Genomic DNA, 26,307 nt, shown 5'->3' with positions numbered 1-26,307 from the left:
AACTCCATCGCTGCAGCACAGGCAACATCCTGCTGGATCTCTGCACTTGTGCACTCACATCATCCTTTGATGTTATTTATATAAATGATTTGGATGTGAACAGAGGAGGCGTGGTTATTAAATTTGTGGATGACACCAAAATTTCTGGTGCAGTGTGCAGTAAGAATGTTATCTCAGAGTACAGCGGGACCTTTATCAGATGGGCCAACAGGCTGAGGAGTAACAGGTGGAGTTTAATTCGGATAAATGTGAGGTGTTGCATTTTGGTAAGGCAAATCAGACCAGGAGTCATGCACTTAATGGTAAGGCCCTGGGGAACATTGCTGAACAAAGACTTCGGGGTGCAGGTTCAAGAGTTCCTTTAAGGTGGAGCCAGAGTTAGATAGGATAGTGAAGAAATGCTTTGGTGTTCTTGCATTTATTGGTCAATGCGTTATAGGTGTTGAAATGTCATATTGTGGCTACACAGGATATTGGTTAGGCCAATTTTGAAATGTTGCTGTCAGTAAAGATACTTGAAGTGGTTCAGAAAAGATTTAAAAGGATTTCACTGAATTTGGAGGATTTGGGCTGTAGGGAGAGGCTGAATAAGCTGGGGCTATTTTCCCTGAAATGTTGGAGGCCGAGGGGGTGGCCTTATAGATGTTTATAAAATCGTGAGAGACGTGGATAAGGTAAGTAGCCAAGGTCATTTTCCTCGGCTAGTAGTCCAAAACTGGAGCATGTAGCTTTAAGTTGACAGCAGAAAGATGTAAAATGAACCTCAGGGGAATTTTTTTTTCATGTCGAGGGTAGTACATGTATGGAATGAGCTACCAGAGGAAGTGGTGGAGGCTGGTACAATTACAACATTTAAAAAGGTATCTAGATGCATGCGTGAACAGGAAGAGTTTGGAACAGTATGGGGCAAATGGTATTAAATGGGACCACATTAATTTATGATACCTCGTTGGCTTGGACACATTGGACCAAAGTTTCTGTTTCCATGCTGTACAACGCTGTGACTCTAAGTTGGAGAGTGGCAGAGTTGCTTCTGAGACTAAGATCCTGAATTTAAAAAGAGTGAACTGTGATGGCATGGCACAGAAGCTGGCCATAATAAATTGGGGAGTATTACTTAAGGGGATAGAAGTGGATAGGCAAGTGAAAACATTTAAGGAAAATATTGGGGAACTGCAACAGTTGTTCATTCCTTTCTGGCACAAAAATAAAATGAGAAATATGGCCTAGCCATGACTAGGAGGGAAATTAAGAATAATGATATAAAGTCTTAGGAAATAAGAACATGACGTGCTGGTGTTAGACTCAGGTGGACAAGGTCAGAAATCACACAGTGCCAGCTTATTAGTCCAACAGTTTTATTTGAAAACACAAGCTTTCGGAGCCTCAGACCTTCTTCAGGAACAGATTGCTCTTTTGCCCTTGAGACTGTTCTGCCATTCATGCTGATATTGCTGATCACCAACTCAGCACCTTCTCACTTTCAACACCCTTTGATCCCTTTGTCCCTCTAAACAATAATCTAAACCTTCTTCACAACATTCAATATTTTGCCACAACCACTTTCTTTGGTAGTTGAACTCCACAGATTTACTCCTCTCTGAATGAGGAAACCCGTTTCCCAGAATCAGTCCGGTATATCTCCATAGCACTGTGTCTACAAAGACAGACTATCATTTCTTCGATAAGGAGAACAATACTGCACAGAATACACCAGGAGCGGTTTCCCTGGTGTCACGCAGTGTTGTTCAGTTCACCGAGTGTGGGTTACATTGGCTCCGCCCCAGCACTATGACACTTGGAATGAGTTTCAGCCAATGAGCGAGAGCTACATATATTCTTGGCCGTCATTCACTCCGATTGGTTGGAGGATCGCCCGTGCCTTTGTTGGTCACTCTATCTGCATCCCCGGCCCCACCTTCACATTGGCCTGGAGCTGCCATCAATCACACAGGCACAGTTGTGACCTGGAACATCAGCAGTGCGGGCATTGCAGCAGGCTGCAGGTGGTGCCAAGTTGGAGGAGGGGACTCAATTTGAGAAGCTCTGCAGGCTCAAGCAACAAAATCCATGTCCTGCTCTCGAGGCAGGAGTTTGTGAGACAGGGTAGGAATGGAAACCGTGGGAGGTGGTGGCCTGGGTAGTTTATACTCTCGTAGGGGACGCCTGGGGGCCCCACGTATCAGGCCCAAGGATTACTAACTGCCATCTTGATTAGGTCAGGGACGGGAATTCTCCCCAGACACTTGGCCGCCATTTTCGTAACGGGAAGCCGTGTCTCACTCGGGCAGAAATCCTAGAGGTGGATGGGGAGGATTCACCAAACAGCCACTGGAGACTCAAACCCCGAATCAGACTCACTGATTTGATTTTCAGTCAGCCGACAGGAGTTGGGAACTTGAACCAGAGAGAAGAGGACGGAGAAAGGGAGAAAACTGGAAGAGGAGGACAGAGATAGAGGGATAGATCCGGATTTCAGTTGAAAGAGGAAGGAGGGTGCAGCCAGGAGTTTACAGATTTGAGAAATAAGAGAGGAGAATAATGTTCCTTAGGATCTGGAAATGTCTGTTCTGAATTTCTTCCTGCAATGACAGTAAATGACTTTTGTAAACTCCTTTTGCAGGATATTAGAAGAGAAGTATTTGCAGATATTAAAAACAAATCAAATTTCCTTCTGTGACTGGTTTACTCATGCAATTTACGACAAGCTGAGTCCCTTCAGCCTCTGAATGTGGAAGGAGAAATGTTTGACCTGTATGTAGGTGATACACACAATATTCAGCTGACAATAGACTGCATCAAAGATTTACCCTGTTACACATCCCAAGTGGGAGCATTCCAGTGAATTTCTTGTGGAAAGAAATTGAACCAATCAATCAACAAGGTTGGGAAAACATTTACACCATTTAGAGTGCAGAAATACTCTGCTCGAGCAATGTGCTGTCGAGGCTTCAGTTGATCAACCATTCGGAAGTGATACAAAAGGTGAGAGTACTGTGGGAAAACCGTGGAAATATGAGGAGTGTGGTAAAAAGATTCAATTACCCATCGCAGCCGGAAATCCATCAATGAATTCGCATCAGGAAGAAGCCATTTACCTGTTCTGCGTGTGGGAAGGAATTCAATCAAACAACCAAACTCATGTCACACCAGAGAATTCACACTGGGGAGAGACCGTTCACCTGTTCAGAGCGTGGGAAGAAGTTTACACAGACATCCTGGCTCATGTGGCATCAGTGGATTTGCACTGAGGAGAGGCCCTTCAGCTGAATTTACTGTGTTAAGAGGTTCATATGTTCATCTGACCGGAATATACACCAGCAAGTTCATACAGGGGAGAAGCCATTCAATTGTTCGGCGCAAGGGAAGAGATTCCCTCATTCATCCGGCCTTCAATCACGCCAGCAAATTCATACTGAGCAGAAACTATTTGGCTGCACCTCCTTTGGAAAGAAGTTCAGACATGCATCTGCCCTCATTGGACACCAGCAAGTTCACGTTTGGGGGAAAAGCAATTCGCCTGCTTTGTATGTGGGAAGGGCTGCAGTCAATCATCCAGTTTGCTGAGACACCAGTGAGTTTATCCTGGAGAAAAGCTGTTCAGCTGCACTTCCTGTGGGAGTAGTTTCAGGTGTTTATCCTCGCTCTGCTCATCAGCAAGTTCACACTAGAGAAGGCCATCATCGGCTCCATTTGTGGGAAGCGATTCACTCAGTCCTTCAACCTAGTGATACATAAGTGAGTTTCATAAGTGAACCTCAATACTTTATCCTGCAGTAGTTCAAGGAGGAAACTCACCAGCATCTTCTCCAGGGTGACTAACGATGGCCGAGCCAGAGATTTCCGTGTTTTATGAAAGAATTGAATTCTGCTGTTAATCGCTAACAAAATTAAGTCTGACAATATTAGATTTGTTTCAACTGATGTTAACACACCTATGATTGGCTGCAGTTTGGTACTCTGGGTATATTGCTGATGGTTTGGACAAGTGTCCCTTTTTAAAGGCACCAACAGTCATTCTGAATTCAAGATTTGTGTTTGGAGAAAGAAACAGATGCCTTGTGGAAGGGAAAACACAAAAATCATCAATTTACAGAAAGAAAGCTGACAAAGAAGATGACCAAAACGGTTTGGTTCATCAATGCTTCCAGGGCCAACTGCTCCTTTCACTGCCCTGTATTGCACAGATTAACAGCATCACATCTGATAGGGCCAGGGTAAGGAATGAAGCGAAACTGGGCTGTGTTATAATCGCAAATTTGTTTCATATTTTCTTCTTCATCCTCTCAGCCTTGGCATTCCCCTCTGAAATGAAGAATTTTACCTGTATACCTGGTCAGGCAGTGAGCCCGACTCTCAATCCAGACCAAAAACAAAGACAAAAATAAAGCTTGTCTTTCAGCCTCTACCCTACACTGATGATGGTGCACTGGTCCACTCAACTTTCTTCTTTACCGCCTTATCTAACTGTGTTCAGGGAGCTATATGGAATTAGACCCCATGATCCCCCTTTATACCAATGCTCCTAACGGTCCTGCCATTTACTGTATACTTTCCTCTTGCATTTAGCCTCCCAAACTGCATTACCTCACTCTTCTCTGAATTAAAGTCTGTCTGCCATTTCTCCATCCAAATTTCTGATTGATCTACATCCTGCTGTGTCCTTTGACAACCTACCTCACTATCCTCAGCTGCACCAATTTTCACAGTATTAGCAAACCTATTAAACAGACAACTTAGATTTTCATCCAAATCTTTTATAAAAATGACAAACCTTGTGGACCACCACTGGTTACAGATCTCCAGCCAAAAAAACACCAACCCCACCCACCCTGTCCGCTAACCCAATCCAATTTAGCAACTCACCATGGATCAATCTCGTGTGACATAGTCTTCTGGACCCACCTACCATGAAGGAGTTTGTCAAATGCTTCAGTAGAGTACATGCAGACAACATCCACTGCGCTGCCTTCAATCATTTTCGTCACTTCAAAAACAAACACAATCCAGTTTGTGAGACATGACCTCCTCTGCAGGAAGCCAAGATGCATGTTATCCGCATGAACGTTAGCAAGACCTTTGACAAAGTCCCTCGTGGCAGGGTGATAGAGAAGTTCAAGTGACCTAGGTTACACCATGAGTTGGGTACAGCACTGGCTTTGTCATAGAAGATGAAGAGTAGCTATAGATCTGTGACCAGTACTTTTCTGTAGGAATCAGACCCCTATCGTTAACATATTTATCATAAAAAAAATTTGGAGGAGAACGTAGGTGATCAAATTAGTAAGTATGTGAATGACAAAGATCTGTGGAGCTGTGAGTAGTGAGGAGGAATGCCAGAGGATACAGCAGGATATAGATTGACTGGAGACTTGTATGGAAAAATGGCAGGTCGCATTTAATCCAGACAAATTTGAGGTGATACATTTTGGAAGGTCTAATGAAGGAGGTAAGTGCACAGTAAATGGCAGAATTCTGAGAAGCATGATCATAGAGCAGTATCAAGGTCTACAAGTTCACAGTTCCCTGAAAATGGCAACCGTAGTGAAGATGATGGTGCAATGTTGTTTACAGTTCTGCTCACCAAACCACCACAACGATGTTCAGCTTTGCAAAGGGTACAGAAACACATTGTCAGAATGTCACCTTGTTTGGAGGATATTAGTTATGAGGAGATGTTGGATAAATTTGGTTTGTGTTCATTTAAGCATCAGAGGCGAAATTTACAGAACTGTGACAGATATGGATAGGTGGAGTCTAGAGTAGAAATGACAGTTTGTCTAGGGGACATAAGTTTAATGTAAAAAGGGAAAAATGTAAAGGAGGTGTGAAAAGTAAGTTTTTACACACAGGACAGTATGTGCCTCGAATGCAGTGCCAGAGGAAGTGGGATAAACAGGTACAATCACAATACTTAAAAGACATCTTGATGGATTTGTGAATTGGCAGGGAAGAGAGAGATACAAACTGTGCAGGGGCAAGAAAGAGATTTCATGATTAGAAAATCGTGCGTTAATGGAAGCTTGTGGGCTAAAGGGACCATTCCTGTTCTGTAGTGTTATTTGAGAGCTCAGTTTTTCAAATACAGACTGGAATATTGGTAGAGTAAGAAGTAGCAAGGATAAGTTTTCCTGGATTGTATGCATGACAAATTTCTGAAAACGGCGCATTTGGTTCAAATAGAAAGAGCACTCGTTTGGTCCTACTTCTTGGGAATGATGGGGGCCAACTAGATCAACTGTCAGTGGCAGACCATTCGGGAGACCGTGATCACGTGTCGGAAGGTGCAGAATAATGTCAGATAATAACCAGCATTAATTCAGAATGAGAAAACTCAATTGATGGAAAGTTGTCTTCAACAGAGCAAGGTCCAAGCTGGACAGCAATGGCTGGAGTGGCAGGTTGATGGGAGAAAGTATAAATAATAATAAGGGCTACTTTCAAAGAGAAGTCGGCTCAAGTACACTCAAAGGAAAGGAAGGGCAAACATTCACGGCTGCTTGTATGGCAATTAGAATTTAAGATAAGATAAAACAAAACACTTATGATAGGTGTTAAGGAGAAAAGTCCAAATTGACAGTCACGAGGAATACAGAAGGTTCAGAAGTTGGGGCAAGCAGGTGAAAAAGCACACAAGAAAGGAAGAGATTTAGCAGAAAAGGTTGGCAGCCAGTTGAGGGGAGCTCGTAACACACTGGCTATAACAACGTAGGAGAGAAACATGCAGGTTCTGGGTTCAGACAGGGGGAAACTTCAGGAGTCCCTTGGCCTCATCGGAAGCAGCAGAGGCAGTGGATCAATTGTCACCATGAGTGAGACAATGAAGCTCTTTGAGCCCCTCACAGTTGTTGTTGTAGGTGAGGATGGAGGATACATGGGGGAGGGGGAAAGAGATGTTCAATGAGAACAAACTTGTATTAGAGATATCATTAAAAAATAAACATACTGCTGGTTGCACAGAAAGCTGTCGATTTGACTCTTATGCTAATCATAAAGACTGAGAACTGGAGTTATTCACATCAGTGGAAACAGATTCCATTGAAACGATTCGGTACTGGTTGTCATTGAAAGCAAAGTCCAAACATCCAACAGCTACATACAAACTCACTTCTGTGTCAGCAAATGAGATAAATGAGTGAATCTCTTCCCACCCTCACAGCAGATGAATGGCCTCTCTCCAGTGTGAACTCGCTGGTATATATTGAGGTGAGTTGATCATCTGAACACATGACTACAAAAAACACACAAACGCTCTCTAAGCGGTGTGAACATATTGATGATTCATCAGTTGCCCAGAACATTTAAAGCACTTCCCACAGTTCGGACATTTAAAAGGTCTCTCATCAGTGTGAACAGCTTGTGTGCCAGGACTGTGGTTAACCAAGTGAATCCCTCCCCACAATCAAGGCTTGCATTGTGTCAGTCCTGGTAGTTAACTAAAACCGGTGTCCACACACACATTGCATGTATGGTTTTGCTCCACTGTGAATAATGCTTTCTCCTTCCATGTTCAAAATCTGATAATGTTCTATTTACAGTAAACTGAGGAGCCCATAAGACCCTGGGATTATGCCTGGTGTCAGTTTCCCTTTGAATATTCTGTGAAATCAATTTCAAACAGAACAATGCAACGAAGAGAGTGTCCACACAAACACCAGGCTGCCTATGAAATCAGCTGGTAATGAATCTGGTAGTTTGATTAGATTACATTCCCTACAGCGCAGAAACAGGCCCTTCAGCCCAACAAGTCCACACTGCCCCTTGAAACATCCCATCCAGACCCATCCCCTATCACCCACACACCCCTGAACACGCCGGGCAATTTAGCATGGCTAATCCACCAATCCACCTAGCCTGCACATCTAAGGACTGTGGGAGGAAACCGGAGCACCTGGAGGAAACCCACACAGACATGGGGATAACGTGCAAACTCTGCTCAGACAGTTGCCCAAAGCTGGAATCGAACCCAGGTCCCTGGCACTGTGAGGCTGCAGTGCTAACTACTGAGACACCGTGCTGCCCCGTAGGATTAATGACGCACTATTAAAAAAAGTGACCACAAAAGCCAAGTGGTTCATTAATGTCGATGAGGGAACAGAAGCTGCCACCTGGTCTGGACTTACACAAGACTCTGGCCTCTTTGTGAGTGGTCAGACAAAGAATGTGGAAAAAGAGGTGAAACACAGGTATTGAATAAATCCACATCTCAATCAGGACTTTGACATCATGTCAGAAATCCCTAATCTTCACTATTGTGACTGTCCAGTGTGGAAGATCTATGGAACACCATCACGGTGAGGACCCCTCCAAGTCACACATCATCCTGACTTGTCTGAATCCAGCGCAGGATGAACAGCAATTTCCTCCAATTAAACACAGACAGCTTCTACACTGACTCCAACCTTCTGTCTAGTAACTGTGTGAAACTGAACCAGACTGTTCACAACTCTGATGAAATACTTCACAGTAAGATGAGCTTTCAATCGCACCATCACCAAACTAACTGTTTCCATCTCAGTAACATCACTTGACTCCATCCAAATCTTAGCTCATCTGCTGAAACCCTATCCATTCTTTGTTACTTCTAGATTTAACTACTCTAACACAGACCGGTCCCCCACATTCAACCTTCCTGTAACGTTGGAGTGATTAAAATCTCTGCTCTCTCACCTCTGGTGTTATTGGCCCAAAGTGCATCACAGGTGCTAAAAAATACGTCAGCAGATCTGTTAAAAGACTATCAAATTTAGCATCGTGATAGCACCATACAGCGTGAGAAGTTTTTCTCAAAGTGAGAATGGGACCTACATTCCACAGGACTATGCAGTGGTTACTCTCACCGAATGCTGTTTTGGATGAATGCTGAGGATGAGGTAACATAGGTTTTCCCCTCCCTCTCTCCCACTGTTCTTCCTCATCCCTGTTGTACCATTTTGTTTCTATGTCTCCTGTACACTCAAACATGTCTGTGTAGCTCCTTGAAAAGACAACTTTAATAAAACTTCAAGTATATTCTTTTTTGCTTCATGCAGTGAGTCACATGTGTATTGTCTCCTCTTTTCTTGAGAAGAAAATGCCACTTGCTGAAGGAACATTCGCAACAGTGGGATTCAAACCCACATCAATGAAAATACTGGAGTCTGAATTCAGCGTGTTAGAATGTTCAGCCACAGTAATTGACAAGTCATGGTCATCCTTATTGTCTTCGATGATAATGTCGCTGCACCAAATTTTAGCCATGGAGCAGGAGCGGCCTCGAGACTGCATTACCATTTCTTAAATCTCTAATGGGTTCCCAACCTCAACATCAATTTTGCCCCAAATCCCTGCAAAGTCTCCAATTTCTCTCAGGTTACCTCTCAATCTTTTCTCTTCTCAAGAAAAGAACATCTTGCTGTTTAACAGAAAGTGTTATAGAAACATAGGAGGTCTGGCAACGAGACAAGTGAAATCATGTTAGTTTCAAGATAGTAGCACTATTTCTTTCTCTCCGGAGGAATGGCTTCACTAACATCCTACACAGTTGTTACATTTTTTAACAATTATGTAGCAATTAAAGCTAAAATTCGATCTTCTTTCTTAATCATTTGCAGCACCGGCATAGGGCTTTAGACCCATTTCTGTCCTTTTCCATACCACTCCTGAATCGAAATGAGCTATCATAACAGAGACCTGATGAATTTATCCAGCACATTTTTTTGGGCAATTTGGGTTTCTAAATTAATTCCCTCAATGTGTCAAATGTCTTAAATGCTTGCTCACAAGGTCTTGGTGTCTGTTGTTTAAATAGTGCACTGTGAACACTTCAATCATCCATTTTATATGAGACAAACACACCGTAACTGAACAGTCTTCATGCAAAAAATACAAAAAATGTATTTCTTTTCTCATCTTTTAAGCCGTTTGTTTCTTTGTACCATTTAATATGAAGTCTTACAACTGCACCAGAAACCTCTGGTTAAAAAGATTCTGAAAATGTATTCCGTAGCATGAGAACTGGCAAAAGTTGTTGACACACAGAAGAAAGAAAATGTTGTGTGAGACTCGGCAAATAAAGGAACATTTCCTAGACTGTAGCTGAAAAAAAACTGATTTTTTGAAACAGATTTTTTCACCATTTGACCGAGTGGCTGGAGTCACACAGGGCGCTGAAAGATTAGGGCAACAACATCACTAAATTAATTTTGAATGTTAAACCCTGGCGCAAGTCCTGAAAATGGATTGCAATGTGAATGAGAAGAATACATTGGAACCTTGGGATTTTCTAAAGCAATTACCTTTTAATTCCTTGGACTGCAGTGGCGTCAGTGAAAAACCCATTCGTCACCTTATAAAGCAGGGTTTGAACACTGACTGTGGAAGTCCAAGTTAGCTCAGTTGTTAGAACATACGCTGTTTAAGTGCAGAGTTGTGAGTACGAGCCCAACACTGGGCACCACCTGTTTATTTAGTACTTCCCCTCTGCAAATTCCCTTCCTCCAGCTATTCTTGATAACCCTTTCATCCCATGAATCAGCTTAGCGAATCTCTTTTGCACTGCATTCAACACCAGCATATCCTTTCTTAAATAGGAGTACCAAAACAGTAAATAATATACCAGTATGGCTTCAACAACATCCAATACAGTTGTTACAAGATGTCCCGATCCTCAAACACCAATACCTCGCAATTAAGGCCAAAATGCCATTTACTTTCTTCATTACTTCAGCATCAGTTTAGGACTTTAGACCCATCCTTGTCCTTTTCTTACAAATCCTGAATCGAAAAGTTATAATAACTACCTGCAAAATGCCATCCCACTGAAACTTCAGCTACTTGCTCAACTTTGTAACCTAAAGTTAAGTCCAGGACCTTCCCCTTCCTTGTTGGGACTTCTACTTAGTAGCTGAAAAAAATGCTGTCCTGGAAGTATTTTTAAAATTCTGATAAATCCTTCACACTATGATGACTACATTAATGTTGAGGAAGTTGAAAGCCCCTGCTACCACAATCCTGCTACTTCTACACTTTCTCAAAATCTGTCTCCTTATTTATTTAACGGGTTTTCAAAAATGCCACCCCTCCTTACTGCTGTAATAGATTCCCGAAACAGAATAACAATATCTCCTCCTCTTTTACCACCTCCACTGCCTTGCACGAAGACCCTTTATCCTGGAATACTGAGCTGCTAACCATGTCCAAGTGACAGCAATGTCTTTATGACCCCATTAATTTGTATCCTCAAATAATCCGCTTTATTCATCTGACTCCAAGCATTAAATACCATTCACCCTTGGCAAACTCCCTTATATCTTATTTGCCCGATGACAATGCCTTCCAAACTCTCTTGTTTTTTTTCTCTTTTTGGGCGTTCTTATTATATATAGAACATTACAGCACAGTACAGGCCCTTCGGCCCTCGATGTTGTGCCGACCTGTCATACCAATCTCAAGCCCATCTAACCTTCACTATTCCATGTACGTCCATATACTTATCCAATGACGCCTTAAATGTACCTAAAGTTGGTGAATCTACTACCGTTGCAGGCAAAGCGTTCCATTCCCTTACTACAATCTGAGTAAAGAAACTACCTCTGACATCTGTCCTATATCTTTCACCCCTCAATTTAAAGCTGTGCCCCCTCATGCTCACCGTCACCATACTAGGAAAAAAGCTCTCCCTATCCACCCTATCTAATCCTCTGATTATTTTACATGTTTCAATTAAGTCACCTCTCAACCTTCTTCCCTCTCATGAAAACAGCCTCAAATCCCTCAGCCTTTCCTCGTAAGACCTTCCCTCCATACCAGGCAACATCCTATTAAATCTCCTCTGCACCCTTTCCAAAGCTTCCACATCCTTCTTATAATGCGGTGACCAGAACTGTACACAATACTCCAAGTGCGGCAGCACCAGAGTTTTGTACAGCTTCACCATAACCTTCTTGGTTCCGGAACTCGATCCCTCTATTAATAAAAGCTAAAACACTGTATGCCTTCTTAACAGCCCTGTCAACCTGGGTGGCAACTTGCAAGGATCTGTGTACATGGACACCGAGATCTCTCTGCTCATCTACACTACTAAGAATCTTACCATTAGCCCTGTACTTTGCCTTCTGGTTACTCCTACCAAAGTGCATCACCTCACACTTGTCTGCATTAAACTCCATTTGCCACCTCTCAGCCCAGCTCTGCAGCTTATCTATGTCTCTCTGCAACCTGTCGCATCCTTCGTCACTATGCACAACTCCACCGACCTTAGTGTCATCTGCAAATTTACTAACCCATCCTTCTACGCCCTCATCCAGGTCATTTATAAACATGACAAACAGCAGTGGACCCAACACCGACCCTTGCGGTACACCACTATTAACTGTTCTCCAACATGAACATTTCCCATCAACTACCACCCTCTGTCTTCTTTCAGCAAGCCAATTTCCGATCCAAACTGCTATATTTCCCACCAAAATTATTTTGAACATTCTCTGGATTTCAGCCCACTGCGAAACTGTTTACATGACCCCCAACAGTACTGGAAACCGACCACCACCTCCCACAAGAATGCAGTTCCCATTCCAGTTTAGGTGTAACCGCTGTGTGTACTTCTAGTCTTCCTGCTGAAGGAAGGATGTAAAACTTCAAAAGGTTCAAAAGAAAATTGTAATGGTTATTATTGTAATAGTGTACCATTAGTACACTAAGTTTCAAGCATTATGGGATGACTCGGTTCCCAGTTGTTCATATGAAGTGTACTGACTGTCATCCCGAGTGAAAAATAAAAACCACAGGTTCCTCACACTTGTTGGAGGTGAGGATGGAGGAGATAGGGGAGATGGAGAGCCTTTCAAAATAAACTCGTCTGCTTTTCAGATAAAAATTCAATGCACAGTAATCTTAATAAAATTTCTATCTTTTTTCTCCCAACTAGGTAACCAGACACGCGGTATTTTAAAACATCCTGAGAAACAAGCCCAGATAACATGACTTGGATACAGATAATGTGAGCAACAACAAAAATTCCTACAGATTCTTGGGAACTCATTGATGGTTAACCACAGTGGATCAGCGGTTAGCACTGCTGCCCCACAGTGCCAGGGACCCGGATTTGATTCCACCCTTGGGCAACAGAGCGTGTGGTTGTTGGCATGTTCTCCCTGTGGCTGTGAGAGTTTCCTCCGGGTGCTCTGGTTTCCTCCAATGTGTTGGTTAGTTGGATTGGCCAAGCTAAATTGCCCATAGTGTTCAGGGATGTGTAGATTAGGTGGGTTACCGGGACATGTGTCTGGATGGGATGCTCGGAGGTTTTGTGTGGAATTAATGGGCCGAAGGGCCTGTTTCCATACTGTAGGAATACTCTGAATTCTATAAAAACCCGTCCTAATGAACTAGGAAATCCCTTTTCACACACTGTGCAGGTGGATTGCCTTTACCCAGTGTGAATGTGTTGATCTACAGCAATAAAATTTTATCATTTTCAAAACCTACTCTACAGTTACATACTTGTTATTGAGATTAATGCGAAAGGACTACTAAATTAAACGCCATTTATTTCAAAGCCAGAGGCCTGACAGCTGAGGCAGAGGAACTCAGGGCAAGGTTGGAAACATGGAACTGGGTTATCATTGCAATTGCAGAGGCAAGGCTCAAAGATAGACAGGGCTGCCAGCTTAATGTTCTAAGATATAGATCCTACAGAAAGGATAGAAAGTCAAAGGGGGAGGGGGAGCAAAGCGAGAGGAGGGGAAAGTGGCATTTTTGAGCAAGGGTAACGTTATGGCTTTACTTAGGCAGGTTATATCTGAGAATACATCCACGTAAGTTATTTGGGTGGAACTGAGAAATAAGAAAGGGATGATCACCTTATTGGGATTATACTATCGGCCCACCAACAGTCAGCAGGAATCTGACAAATAATTTTGAAAGAAGTTATCTGTAAGAATAACAGGGTGGTTATGGAAGGGATTTTATCTTTCCAAACACAGACTGGGAATTCCACGGTGGAAAAGGCTTGGATGGAGAGGAATTTGCTGAGAGTGTACAAGAACATGTTCTGATTCAGTATGTTATGTACCGACTATAGAGGTGCAAAACTTGACCAGCTCTTGGCAAATAAAGCAGTACAGATGATTACGGTATCAGTGGGGAAGGAAATTGGGATCAGTGACCATGATTCTATTAGTTTTAAAATAGTGCTGGAGGAGAGTAGACCGGATCTGAAAGTTAAACTTCTATATTGGAGAAAGGCCAATTTTAATGGTATTACGCAAGAGCTTTCAAACGTTGACTGGGGCAGATGTTCACAGGTAAAACAGAAAGGTGAGAAAGTGGGAAGCCTTCAAAAAAAATGAGATAACGAGTGTTCAGGGACAGTATACTCCTGTTCGGGTGAAGGATAAGGCTGGTAGGTGTAGCGAATTCTGGATGACTAGAGAAATCAAGGTTTTGGTCAAGAAAAACGAGGAAGGACATGTCAGGTATAGACAGCAGGGATTGAGTGAATCCTTATAAGAGTAGAATGACAATGGTATACTTAAGAGGGAAATTAGGACGGCAAAAAAGGAACACCAAGTAACCTAGGCAAATAGTATTAAGGAAAGACCAGAGGGATTCTACAAATAGATTAAGAACAAAAAGGATAACTATGGAGAGATAGGGCCCCTTAAAGAGCAGCAATGCCGCCTGTATGTGGAAGTGCAAGAAATGGGGAATATAATAAAACAAGTATTATGCATCAGTATTTACTACAGAAAAGGGTATGGAACATATAGACTGTGGGGAAATAAATAGCAACAACTTGACAAATATCCATATTACAGAGGTAGTGATGCTTAAAACGCATAAAAGTGGATAAATTCCTGGGACCTGATCAGGTATATCCGAGAACTCTGTGGGAAGCTAGGCAAGTGATTGCTACGCCCTTTGCTGAGATATTTGTATCATCGATAGCCACAGGTGAGGGACCAGAAGTTGGCTAATGCGGTGCCACTATTTAAGAAAGATGGTAAGGAAAAGCCAGGGAACTATAGGCCAGTGAGCCTGAAATTAGTGGTGGGCAAGTCATTCTAGGAATCCTGAGGGATAGTACTTGAAATATTTGGAAAGCGAAGGACTGATTAGGGATAGTCAACGTGGCTGTGTGTGTGGGAAATCATGTCTCACTAACTTGATTTTTTTTGATGGAGGAACAAAAAGGATTGAATAGGGCAAAGAGGTGGATGTGTTCTATATGGATGTCACTAAGGCGTTTGACAAGGTTCCTCATGGTAGACTGATTAGCAAGGTCAGATCACATGGAATACAGAGAGAACCAGTCATTTGGATACAGATCTGACTTGAAGGTAGAAGACAGAATGCTGGTGGAGGGTTGCTTTGTAGACTGGAGGCCTGTGACCAGTGGTGTGCCACAAGGATCAGAGCTGGGTCCACTCCTTTTTGTCATTTATAAAGATGATTTGGATGTGAATGTAGGAGCTATAGTTACTAAGTACCAATTCTTGCAGCACACTGGGTCAAAGGCCTTTCCAAATGGCCAGCTCTCCCTGGATTCCATGTGATCTAAACTTGTTAATCTTTCTGCCATGCGGAATTTTACTTAGCGAAATCCATATCGAAAACATCCACCGCACTGCCATCAATCTTGTTTGTAACTTCTTCAAAAAAACTCAATCAAGTCAGTAAGACATAATTTCCTATGGACAAAGTCACGTTGACTATTCCCATTCAGTCCACGCTTTCCAAATACATGTAAATTCTATCCCACAGAATTCCCTCCAACAACTTACCCACAACTGACGTCAGGCACACCAAAAGGTTATTGTTCCCTGGCTTTATGTTACCACCTTTCTTAAACAATGGCACCGGATTAGCCAACCTCCAGTCTAGCAGCTCACCTATGACAGTCAATGGTGCAAATATCTGAGCAAGGGGCCCAATCGCAAGCCTAACTTCCCGCAAAGTTCGCGAATACACCTGAAGAGGTCGTGGGATTTATCCACCTTTATGCTCTCTAAGGCATCCAGCACCACCTCCCCTACAACATGGAACTTTTCAAGATACAGATTCATTTCTTTAAGTTCTTTAGCTTTTGTATCCTTTATCACAGTAAATACTGATGTAAAATACTTTTTTGTATCTCACCCATCTCGTGCATTCCCCACACATAGGCGGTCTTACTGTGCTTTTAAGAAGCATAATAGTGTCAAAATTGGCCTTAGTCTCACTTAAAACTTTAACTTTTAGACCAAGTCTATCCTTTTCCATAATTATTTAAAAACTAATCGAGCTATAATCACAGGCCCCAAAATATCTCCCACCCGCTGACCGCTCAGTCACCTGCCCTACCTTATTTCCCAAGAGAAGATCAAGTTTTGAGCAGGGACTAATGAGATCAGTACAAACAGCCCAAAGATCAAAGTTCATTCCTTGAATTAAGAGCAAAATCCTTCAAATGTGGTTGTGGTGAACTTGCTGGTGTGTTAACAGTTTGGATGATTGAGTGAATCCCTTTCCACACATGGAACAAGTGAATGGTCTAGCCCCAGAGTGAACTCGCTAGTGTCTCAGCAGGTTGGTTGAGTGAGTAAATCCCTTCCCACACTCGCAACAGGTGAACGGTTTCTCTCCAGTGTGAACTCGCTGGTGTATCAGCAGGTGAAGTGTCTGAGTGAATGCTTGTCTACACTCCGAACAGGTGAATGGTCTCCCTTCAGTATGAAGTCGCTGATGTGTCAGCAGTTTGGATGAGTGTGTAAATCCCTTCCCACACTGAGAACAGGTGAAAGGTTTCTCTCCAGTGTGAACTCGCTGATGTACCAATCGTTTGGAATTGCGAGTGAATCCTTTCCCAAATTCAGAACAGATGAACAGTCTTTTCCCAGTGTGAATTTGTCAGTGTTCCAGCAGAGAGGATGACTGAGTGAATCCTTTCCCACGCACAGAACAGGTGAATGATTTCTCTCTGGTGTGAACTTGCTGGTGTCTCAGCAGGTTGGTTGACGAAACAAATCCTTTCCCACAAATAGAGCAGGTGAACAGTCTGTCCGGATTGTGAATTCGCTGATGTGTCAACAGGCTGGATAACAAAGCAAATTCTTTCCCACATACAGAGCAAGTGAATGGCCTCTCTCCTGTGTGAACTTGGTGTTTCAGCAGGTGAAACGTCTGTGCGAATCCTTTCCCACACACAGAGCAGGCAAACGGTCTCTCCCCACTGTGAACTCACTGGTGTTTAAGCAGGTTGCTTGACTGAGTGAATCTCAGCCAACAATTAGGGCAAGTGAACGGTTTCTCCCCAGTATGACTGCGTTGGTGCATTTCCAGCTGGGATGGGTAAATAAATCCCTTCACACAATCCCCACATTTCCACAGTCTCTGCCCAGTGTGACTGCGCTGGTGTTTGGACATTTCAGATGAATCTTCACAGATAACACGCGTTTCTCCCTGGTGTGAACAATTCTTCTTCCTTCAAATGTTCAAAATCCTGAGATAATTACGTTATGACAAACAGATTGAGTGTCAGGTCTGGATGTGGTTTTGTTTGATTTCTCTGAATGCAATCAAAATTTCCTACAGAAAACAAAAGTAAACTAGAGAGCGAGAAACCAGAAGAACACACACAAAGGTTGTGCAACTCAGAAATTAATCTGGTCAGTCGTGGACCCAACACTGAGGGGCACTGCTGGATTATCAGTAAAACTGAACTGGTTCATTAAGAGAGTCTTTCAGGGAAGGGAAACAGTCAGCGTTTGCCCAAACTACAAAAAAGAGATAGAGTATTTATAGACATGAAGGACAGGCATTTTATACATCTGAAAATGAATCCAATTCCTGTTTTCTCCCCATGCCCTTTGATCCATCTGAAGGACGAAGAATACGCAGCAAAATACCTGAAATCTGAAATAAAAACAGAAAATGATGGAGATACACAGCAGATCTGGCAGCATCTGAAATGGTGAACGATGCAGGAACCATTGCAATCTTGAAGACGTGTTGAGATGATCATCCATTGCACTGTAATATAGGTTACACACCGAGTGCCAGAAAACAGGTCTAGCTTAAATAAGTGCTTGATGGCCAGTACTGATACAATGGGGACAGTGTGTTCAATTTTACCCGAGTGTCTGACCCCATTTTGTTCCGTGTCTCTCTCCAATTCTATTTTAGGAAACAGGCAGCAGCAAGTAGTGAAGAATGCAAATGATATTTTGGCCTTCATTGAGAGAGGATTTGAGTACAGGAAAAGCGATATCTTTCTCTCAGGGCCTTGGTGAGACCACACGTGGAGTAGTGTGCACCTTTGTTCTCCTTTCCAAAGGAAGGTTGGCCTGGCGACTGAATGATCGTAAAGAAGGTTCACCAGACCAATTCCTGGGATCTCATAACTGATGCATGAAAAGAGAGATTTGATCTTGATTAATCCTTCTTTCTTTTAATCTTTCAGCCACTGACAACATCATGAACTAATTTCACGTCTCATTTGCTGATCTGAGTCTTTCACTGCGAAAGCTATACTTTGGTTCGCACCCCCCTGTCATATCAGTTTAACTCCTCACAAGTGGAACGAGCAAAAGCATCAACAAGAATATCTGTCCCAGCTCTGCCCAGGACAATTGGTCAAGCTAATGCATGTCCTACCTTCCCCAGAAGCAAACTGTCTCGAAGCCTCAGTAAGCTGAACATTTTAAGTTATATCTCCAGCCATGCACTCATCTCATCTGTCCTCTTATTCTCGCTTTCACTAGCACATGCATTGTAGCAGCTCACACTATTACTGGATTAGGTAATGAAAGGTCCTGTGGGGGTCATAAAAGAGTCCTGTTGAGAAGGAACATTAGGGAATTTGATTGGGTTTCTGTAAACAGGCAGTTCAAAACTCAAGCATTTTAATAAGACAACAAAGTGTGAAGCTGGATGAACATAGCAGGCCAAGCAGCACGTCAGGAGCACAAAAGCTGACGTTTTGGGCCTAGACCCTTCATCAGAGAGGGGATGGGGAGAGGGTTCTGAAATAAATAGGGAGCGAGGGGGAGGCGGACCGAAGATGGATAGAGGAGAAGATAGGTGGAGAGGGGAGTATAGGTGGTTGGGCGGGGGGGGACTAGATCAGTCCAGGGAGGACGGACAGGTCAAGGAGGCGGGATGAGATTGGTAGGTGGGAAATGGAGGTGTGGCTTGAGGTGGGAGGAGGGGATAGTTGAGAGGAAGAACAGGTAAGGGAGGCGGGGACGAGCTGGGCTGGTTCTGTGATGTAGTTGGGGGAGGGGACGAGCTGGGCTGGTTTTGGGATGCAGTGGGAGAGAGAGAGAGAGATTTTGAAGCTCGTGAAGTCAACATTGATACCATTGGGCTGCAGGGTTCCCAAGCGGAATATGAGTTGCTGTTCCTGCAACCTTCGGGTGGTATCATTGTGGCACTGCAGGAGGCCCATGATGGGCATGTCATCTGAGGAATGGGAGGGGGGAGTTAAAACAGTTCACGACTGGGAGGTGCAGTTGCTTATTGCGAACCGAGCGGAGGTGTTCTGCAAAGCGGTCCCCAAGTCTCCACTTGGTTTCCCCAATGTAGAGGAAGCTGCACCAGGTGCAGTAGATACAGTATACAGCATTGGCAGATGTGCAGGTGAACATCTGCTTTTATGGAAAGTCATCTTGGGGCCTGGGATGGGGGTGAGGGAGGAGGCGTGGCAGCAAGTGTAGCACTTCCTGCGGTTGCAGGGGAAGGCACCGAGTGTGGTGGGGTTGGAGGGCAGTGTGGAGTGGAAAGGGAGTCACGGAGATTGGTCTCTCCGGAAGGCAGACAAGGGTGGGGATGGAAAAAATGTCTTGGGTGGTGGGGTCGGATTGTAGATGGCAGACGTGTCCCTCCCCCCACCGCATCCCAAAACCAGCCAGGCTCATCCCCGCCTCCCTAACCTGTTCTTCCTCTCACCTATCTCCTCCTCCCACCTCAAGCCGCGCCTCCATTTCCCACCTACCAACCTCATCCCGCCTCCTTGACCTGTCCGTCCTCCCTGCACTAACCTATCCCCTCCCCACCTACACTCTCCTCTCCACCTATCTTCTCCTCTATCCATCTTCGGTCCGCCTCCCCCTCTCTCCCTATTTATTTCAGAACCCTCTCCCCATCCCGGTCTCTGATGAAGCAACTCGGCCCGAAAAGTCAGCTTTTGTGCTCCTAAGATGCTGCTTGGCCTGTTGGGTTCATCCAGCCCCACACTTTGTTATCTCGGATTCTCCAACATCTGCAGTTCCCATTATCTCTGATCAGCATTTTAATAAGAGGCAGATATTAAAGGCCTGGTTCAGCCGCAATCACAAGTTTGTTACTTAATAAAAAGTAGAAGGAAAAGTCTGATCCTACAGCATTCTGAAGTGCTGAGTTAATTGTAATCAAAAACAACCAATTAAGGTGAAATGGTTAGTTGAACTCCTTGAGCAAATATTTGTCAGCAATAAAAGCAGCTCCCTGCATCATTATGGAAGGCAAAGCAATAAATGGTGTAAACACAACTTCTAAAAGACCAACAACATAGGAAGGGGCAAAGAACGGTTATAAAGAGAGAAGTCAGGGCTGCAGAGAGATAAAACAAATGAAATGTAGATATGGACAATTTGAATAAATTCTTACATCCAAAGATCAGGGGAGAGTGACAAAGATAGATTACAAAATCCGAAATGAAGATATGGTTAGAGCTTTAGTTATTTGTGAAATCTGAACAAGTTTTGTTTAATGGCCTGGTAAAGTTCTAAAGTGACTGAATTTCACACTTGGTGGAATTTCAATAGATGCTTTTTTTTAAAACAAGAAAGTAATAATGGAAAGCGCTTCGAGTAGAAAATGAAACTTCAGTTTAAAATTCATTTACAACACGCAAATAGTTGGGGTTGTAAACTGCAAAAGCAAGTCAGAGACTCTGTGTGTTTGATCTCTTAAGCTGAAGTGAGTGAGGGATTTTTCCACAATTTGTCAACTGGATTACAAAGTTATTGTTACTTTATTTCAGAGTTGAGTTTGAGAGACTTTATCAATTCCTAACAATCCACATTACAGTTAGTAGAGAATTTGGAAAAAGTTCTCAGTGATAAGCTGCTATTTTGGTTTTTGGCAAAAAAATGTGGTGCAGCTGGCAATTGTCTGAGGAGGAATATAATTGTCAAAAGCATTGTAAGGTCCCAAAGGCAGATGAAGTAGTTTCCTGGCTAACCTCAGGAGATTATAGGAGGGTTTAAGGCTGAACATAGTATTGTCCACGATTGTTTGCTTACTGGATTGGAAATATTGATTTGGGGTCTGTGGCTAACAATGACAACAATATTGCATGTAAATAACATCTAGTGAAGGGAATACAAATATTACGATCAGCCAGGGAAAGTTTGAGTGTCATTGTCCACTCTTCCAATCTGAGCTGTATGTAAGAGGAGAATTAGGCCTCATGTGAAAGCCAGGTTTGGAGTGGACTCTGGCCTCTCCCACACATGGGGTAGCAGAGCTCTGAATAAAGGTCGCTTGTACAACTGAACACAACACAAAACTCCTGCCTACAACAATGTGGCATTGGGTGTAAGCTTGACAATACTACATTTGAGATCTTGTATTTTAGTGTATCTCTTAACTTCCTATCTTCAGCTTTCAGGTCCTCCTATGTCACTGGTACAATCGGATGTTCACCCTCCCACTCCAGAATGTCCTGAAGCTGCTCCATGTCATCGCTGATCCTGGCATACCATCCTGGATTCATGTCGCTCTGTACCCCTTACTATTGAATCCCCTGTCTCTACAGTCATATTTATCGTTTTCCTCCCCTTCTATGCAGCAGAGTCACTCCGAGTGCCATGAACTTGACTGACTGCTTCCCCTGATTGGCTACCACCACCACCACCCACCCCACCCACCCAAAACATTATATCTATTTGAGGACAGTGACCATTACGGACTCCAGCACTTCCTTTCCGAGCCTTTTACCTGTCTGATGGTTACCCATTCCCTTGATGTCTGTGTAATCTTTGCCTGCTGTGTGACCAATCTGTTGAGAATGCAACCACAACCTTGTCAGTATCATGAATGCTCCATACTGACTGCACCCACAGCTCCAGCTCTGAAAAGCAGTTACCCAGGAGTTGCAGATGGACACACTTCCTGCACCAATAGCCAACAGGGACACTGGTAATATCCCAGAGTTTAATGTGGAAAAGTGTGAGGTGATTCACTTTGGAAGGAGTAACAGGAATGGAGAGTACTGGGCTAAAGCTAAGATTCTTGGCAGTGTGGATGAGCAAAGCGATCTTGGGGTCCGTGTTCATAGATCCCTGAAAGTTTCCACCCAGGCTGATAGGGTTGTTACAAAGGCATACAGTGTGTGAGCTTTTCTTGGTAGAGGGATTGCGTTTCAGAGCCATGAGGTCTTGTTGCAGCTGTACAAAACTCTGGTGTGGCTACACTTGGGAGTTCTGGTCGCCACATTATAGGAAGGATGTGGAAGCATTGGAAAGGGTGCACAGGAGATTTACCTGGATGTTCCCTGGTATTGAGGGAAGGTCTTATGAGGAAAGGTTGAGGGACATGAGGCTGTTTTCATTCGAAGAAGGTTAAGAGATGACCTAATAGAGACATACAAGATGATATGAGGATTAGATAGGATGGACACGGAGATCCTTTTTCCTTGGATGGAGATGGCTAGCACGAGGTGACATAGCTTTAAATTGAGGGACGATAGATATAGGACAGATGTCAGAGGTAGGTTCTTTACTCAGAGTTGGAAGGGCATGAAATGCCCTGCCTGCAACAGTAGTAGACTCGCCAAGTTTAAGGGCATTTGAATGGTCATTGGATAAACATATGGATGATAATGGAATAGTGTAGGTGAAATGGGCTTCAGTGTGATTTCCCAGGTTGACGCAACATCAAGGGCCTATGTTCTATTGTGCAAGAGGAGCACGCCACAGACCCGAGGTCTTCTGTTATGACTTCTCTCCAGATTAAGCCAGTTTCTGCCTTAAAGAGAATTTAATTAAGCTAGGTCCTCCCCCTTCATTTCAAACATTACTATTATCAATCAAAAGTCCCTAAATTTTATTTAAGCTAATATATACTTTAAAATACTTTAAGAAAATTCTTTACAGCATCAATTATCAATTGGCTGTTTCTGTTAGGACTGAGAGACTTTCTGAACTGCCCAAACTGAGACTGAGCATCACACTCAATCTTTCAGCTTCACTTTCTTTCTGTTTCACCCAACTCCAAAGCACTCTCATTTAGCCAAGCAACACTCTCAGTGCAGCCTTTTCATTTTCATTGTCTGGTCACACCCAATCTGATCTCAGCCTCCCATGCTGTTTCAATGCAGCTCAATGGGAGCTCAGAGAACAGCATCCTCACTTTAAATGCAGTAATTTATAATCCTCAGGAATCAACACAGACTTCAGCAGTTTCAGGATCAATGCAGTTGTCAGGAAATGGAAGGTTCCACCTGGAGGGGTGCTGGATTTTGTGCCCGTAAGGACTTTTAAAAGGAAGTTTGCAGGTATTCAAGAATGAAGAATTTATAGATTAAAATCATGACGTGGGCAATTGGGACTAAATATGACAATTCTTTCAAAGAGACGAGGTGTTGTTTGGATAAATCTACCTCTCTAAGGCTAATATTATAGTTGTGGATAGTGGAGAAGGATGCTGTAGGTTGCAGAGAAACATAGATAAGCTGCGGAGCTGGGCTGAGAGGTGGCAAATGGAGTTTAATGCAGACAAGTGCGAGGTGATGCACTTTGGTAGGAGTAACTAGAAGGCAAAGTACTGGGCTAATGGTAAGATTCTTGGTAGTGTAGATGAGCAGAGAGATCTCGGTGTCCATGTACACAGATCCTTGCAAGTTGCCACCCAGTTTGACAGGGCTGTTAAGAAGGCATACAGTGTTTTAGCTTTTATCAATAGAGGGAACGAGTTCCGGAACCAGGAGGTTATGCTGCAGCTGTACAAAACTCTGGTGTGGCCGCACTTGGAGTATTGTGTACGGTTCTGGTCACCGCATTATAAGAAGGACGTGGAAGCTTTGGAAAGGGTGCAGAGGAGATTTACTAAGATGGTGCCTGGTATGGATGGAAGATCTTACGAGGAAAGGCTGAGGGAATTGAGGTTGTTTTCGTTAGAGAAAAGAAGGTTGAGAGGTGACTCAGTTAAGACATATAAAATAATCAGAGGGTTAAATAGGGTGGATAGGGAAATGGTGACGAAACGTCTGAAAACGAACCTTCCAGCTCAGCGAGCAAACTCACATCCAGGAGAGCCTTTTTCCTCGGAAGGCGACGGCGAGCACGAGGGGGCATGGCTTTAAATTGAGGGGTGAAAGATATAGGACAGATATCAGAGGTAGTTTCTTTACTCAGAGAGTAGTAAGGGAATGGAAGGCTTTGCCTGCAACGGTAGTAAATTCGTCAACTTTAGGTACATTTAAGTCGTCATTGGATAACCATATGGATGTACACAGAATCGTGTAGGTTAGATGGGCTTCAGATCGGTATGACAGGTCAGCACAACATCAAAGATGGAAGGGCCTGTACTGTGGTGTAATGTCCTATATATCTCCTTTCACAGCTGCAGGGTATAGAACTGAACACTTATTCCAGGGGTGATCAAGCCAAAAATTTGAATATCCTGCATTCAAGTTACAAACTTACCAGGAATATTCTCCCACGGATAGAACAGTTTAACGTCTTTCCTTTCACAGTTAAGTGTCAATGATATTCAGATCCTCATCACTCTGCTTAATGGAGAGCTTGCTTTGTTGATCCTGGTTTGCAAATTATTCTCAATTAATATCCTGCAAAACAAATCCACAAGAGACAAATAACTGTCAGCCCCGGACAGAAATCCAGAAAACACCACAAGATTGTCTGGAAACTGCAAACATTTCTCTTGGTTTCTGTTAGTTATGTATAAATCCTCTTCAAGTCACCCTGCTCCCCCACACAGAAAGATGCAGAGGTAAAATACACCCATTATTAGTGACTGAGGAAGTCAGATATTAATAAATTTGACCAAGGAGCACAAGGGAACTCAGAGCACTTTCAGTGATTCGATCCCAATCATACGAACACTGGACAAACGGATTATGGTTTTAGAAGATCATAATATTTAAAGCAGGACTTCCTCCAGTGAGTGTGCAACAGGTTACATGAAGTTCTGAGCAAAGGTTACCGGATCCGAAACGGTATTTTTTTTTTCTTTCACAGATGCTACCAAATCTACTGAGCTTTTCCAGCAACTTTGTTTTTGAGCATGAAGCTCTGAACGCGTTTTCGGCATTTCTCGTGTAACTGCAACAATTATACTGCCTGAAACCAGTACTCCGCCAGCGTCAAAAGTCTTTCCGAGAAAATACACGCCGTGTCTCACAGTCTGGGAAAGAAGTCCAGAAAAACAATAACAAACATTTCGCTTGTATAAATCCTCCCCTCCCAAGCAAGAAAGGCTGCGCTTGCGTTCCACTGCAGGTTGCCACCTACAAATATGGCGATCCCGCACGAGTCCCGAAGATCATTGCCCTTAATAAAGATGGTGGCAATCACCTCTGCCTGTCGTAGCCTCAGGTCCGTTTGCTGCAAAACACGGGGCCGGCATGTTAAAATTTATGTTTTCTGACATGCATCAACCGCTATTAAAACCTCTCAGTCAATAACAAAACTATTTCCCTCCCTTTTTTTGCAGCTTTCCTTTTTATCCCGCGTACTGTACCTTCGGCAAGCGGCTAAACTTCAGTCGCAGAGATATTGCGCCCTCGGACAAAGACGATCACGTGATTTTCACACAGCCGAACACCTCACTCGCTCTGATTGGTTGGAGGATAGGCCACTTCCATTGGGTCCTCGAAGCCCCGCCCCCGTGCTCCGAATGAACCAAAGCTGACATCGCTCACAGGGAGAGAGCAATAACTGCAGGTGCTGGAGTCACGGATGACGCAGGGTGGAGCTGGAGGAACACAGCGAGCCAGGCACCATTAGACAAGTAGGAAAGTTGGCGTTTCAGGACCCTTCTTCAGAAATGGGGGAGGGGACAGGAACAGAAACATAAACAGAGTGGGGGCTGAGGACGGTAGCCTGGAAGTTGATAGGTGAGTGCAGGTCGTCAATGGTGAAGATATTTCCTGCTGTTCATCAGCTCTGTGAGTGATGGTGAGGGTTCATCCCGAGATGGGGGAAAACATGGGCCGCTCCTGATTCTCCTAATGTAAGGCAAAACAACAGCTTGTATTTTATGGAAACTTTTACTCTGTCATTCTCCTCGATGTTTTGGCTGTTTCAGAGACATGGTTAGAGCAGGGTCAAGAATGGATGTTGC

The 26,307-nt window shown here is 43.5% G+C and overlaps 1 long non-coding RNA gene across 3 annotated transcripts; it reads right to left on the bottom strand.

Annotated features, from left to right (window-relative positions):
- Window positions 1-1,329: 1,329 nt before the first annotated feature.
- Window positions 1,330-25,770, bottom strand: LOC125455324 (uncharacterized). 3 transcript variants are annotated; one of them, XR_009445146.1, is made up of 4 exons: window positions 25,705-25,770; window positions 25,476-25,568; window positions 24,648-24,790; window positions 1,330-3,724 (listed from the first exon to the last, which is right to left on the bottom strand). It is a non-coding gene; the product is annotated as an uncharacterized LOC125455324 (long non-coding RNA). The 3 variants fall into 3 exon arrangements; XR_009445147.1 differs by lacking the exon at window positions 1,330-3,724 and adding an exon at window positions 14,933-17,544; XR_007248220.2 differs by lacking the exons at window positions 25,476-25,568; window positions 25,705-25,770 and adding an exon at window positions 25,168-25,458.
- Between the last annotated feature and the right edge of the window lie 537 nt (window positions 25,771-26,307).

Source organism: Stegostoma tigrinum, unplaced genomic scaffold (assembly GCF_030684315.1).
Source record: "Stegostoma tigrinum isolate sSteTig4 unplaced genomic scaffold, sSteTig4.hap1 scaffold_636, whole genome shotgun sequence".
NCBI classification, from domain to species: Eukaryota; Metazoa; Chordata; class Chondrichthyes; order Orectolobiformes; family Stegostomatidae; genus Stegostoma; species Stegostoma tigrinum.
Note: the sequence above shows the minus strand (reverse complement) of the source record. Positions and strands in the feature narration are given on the sequence as shown.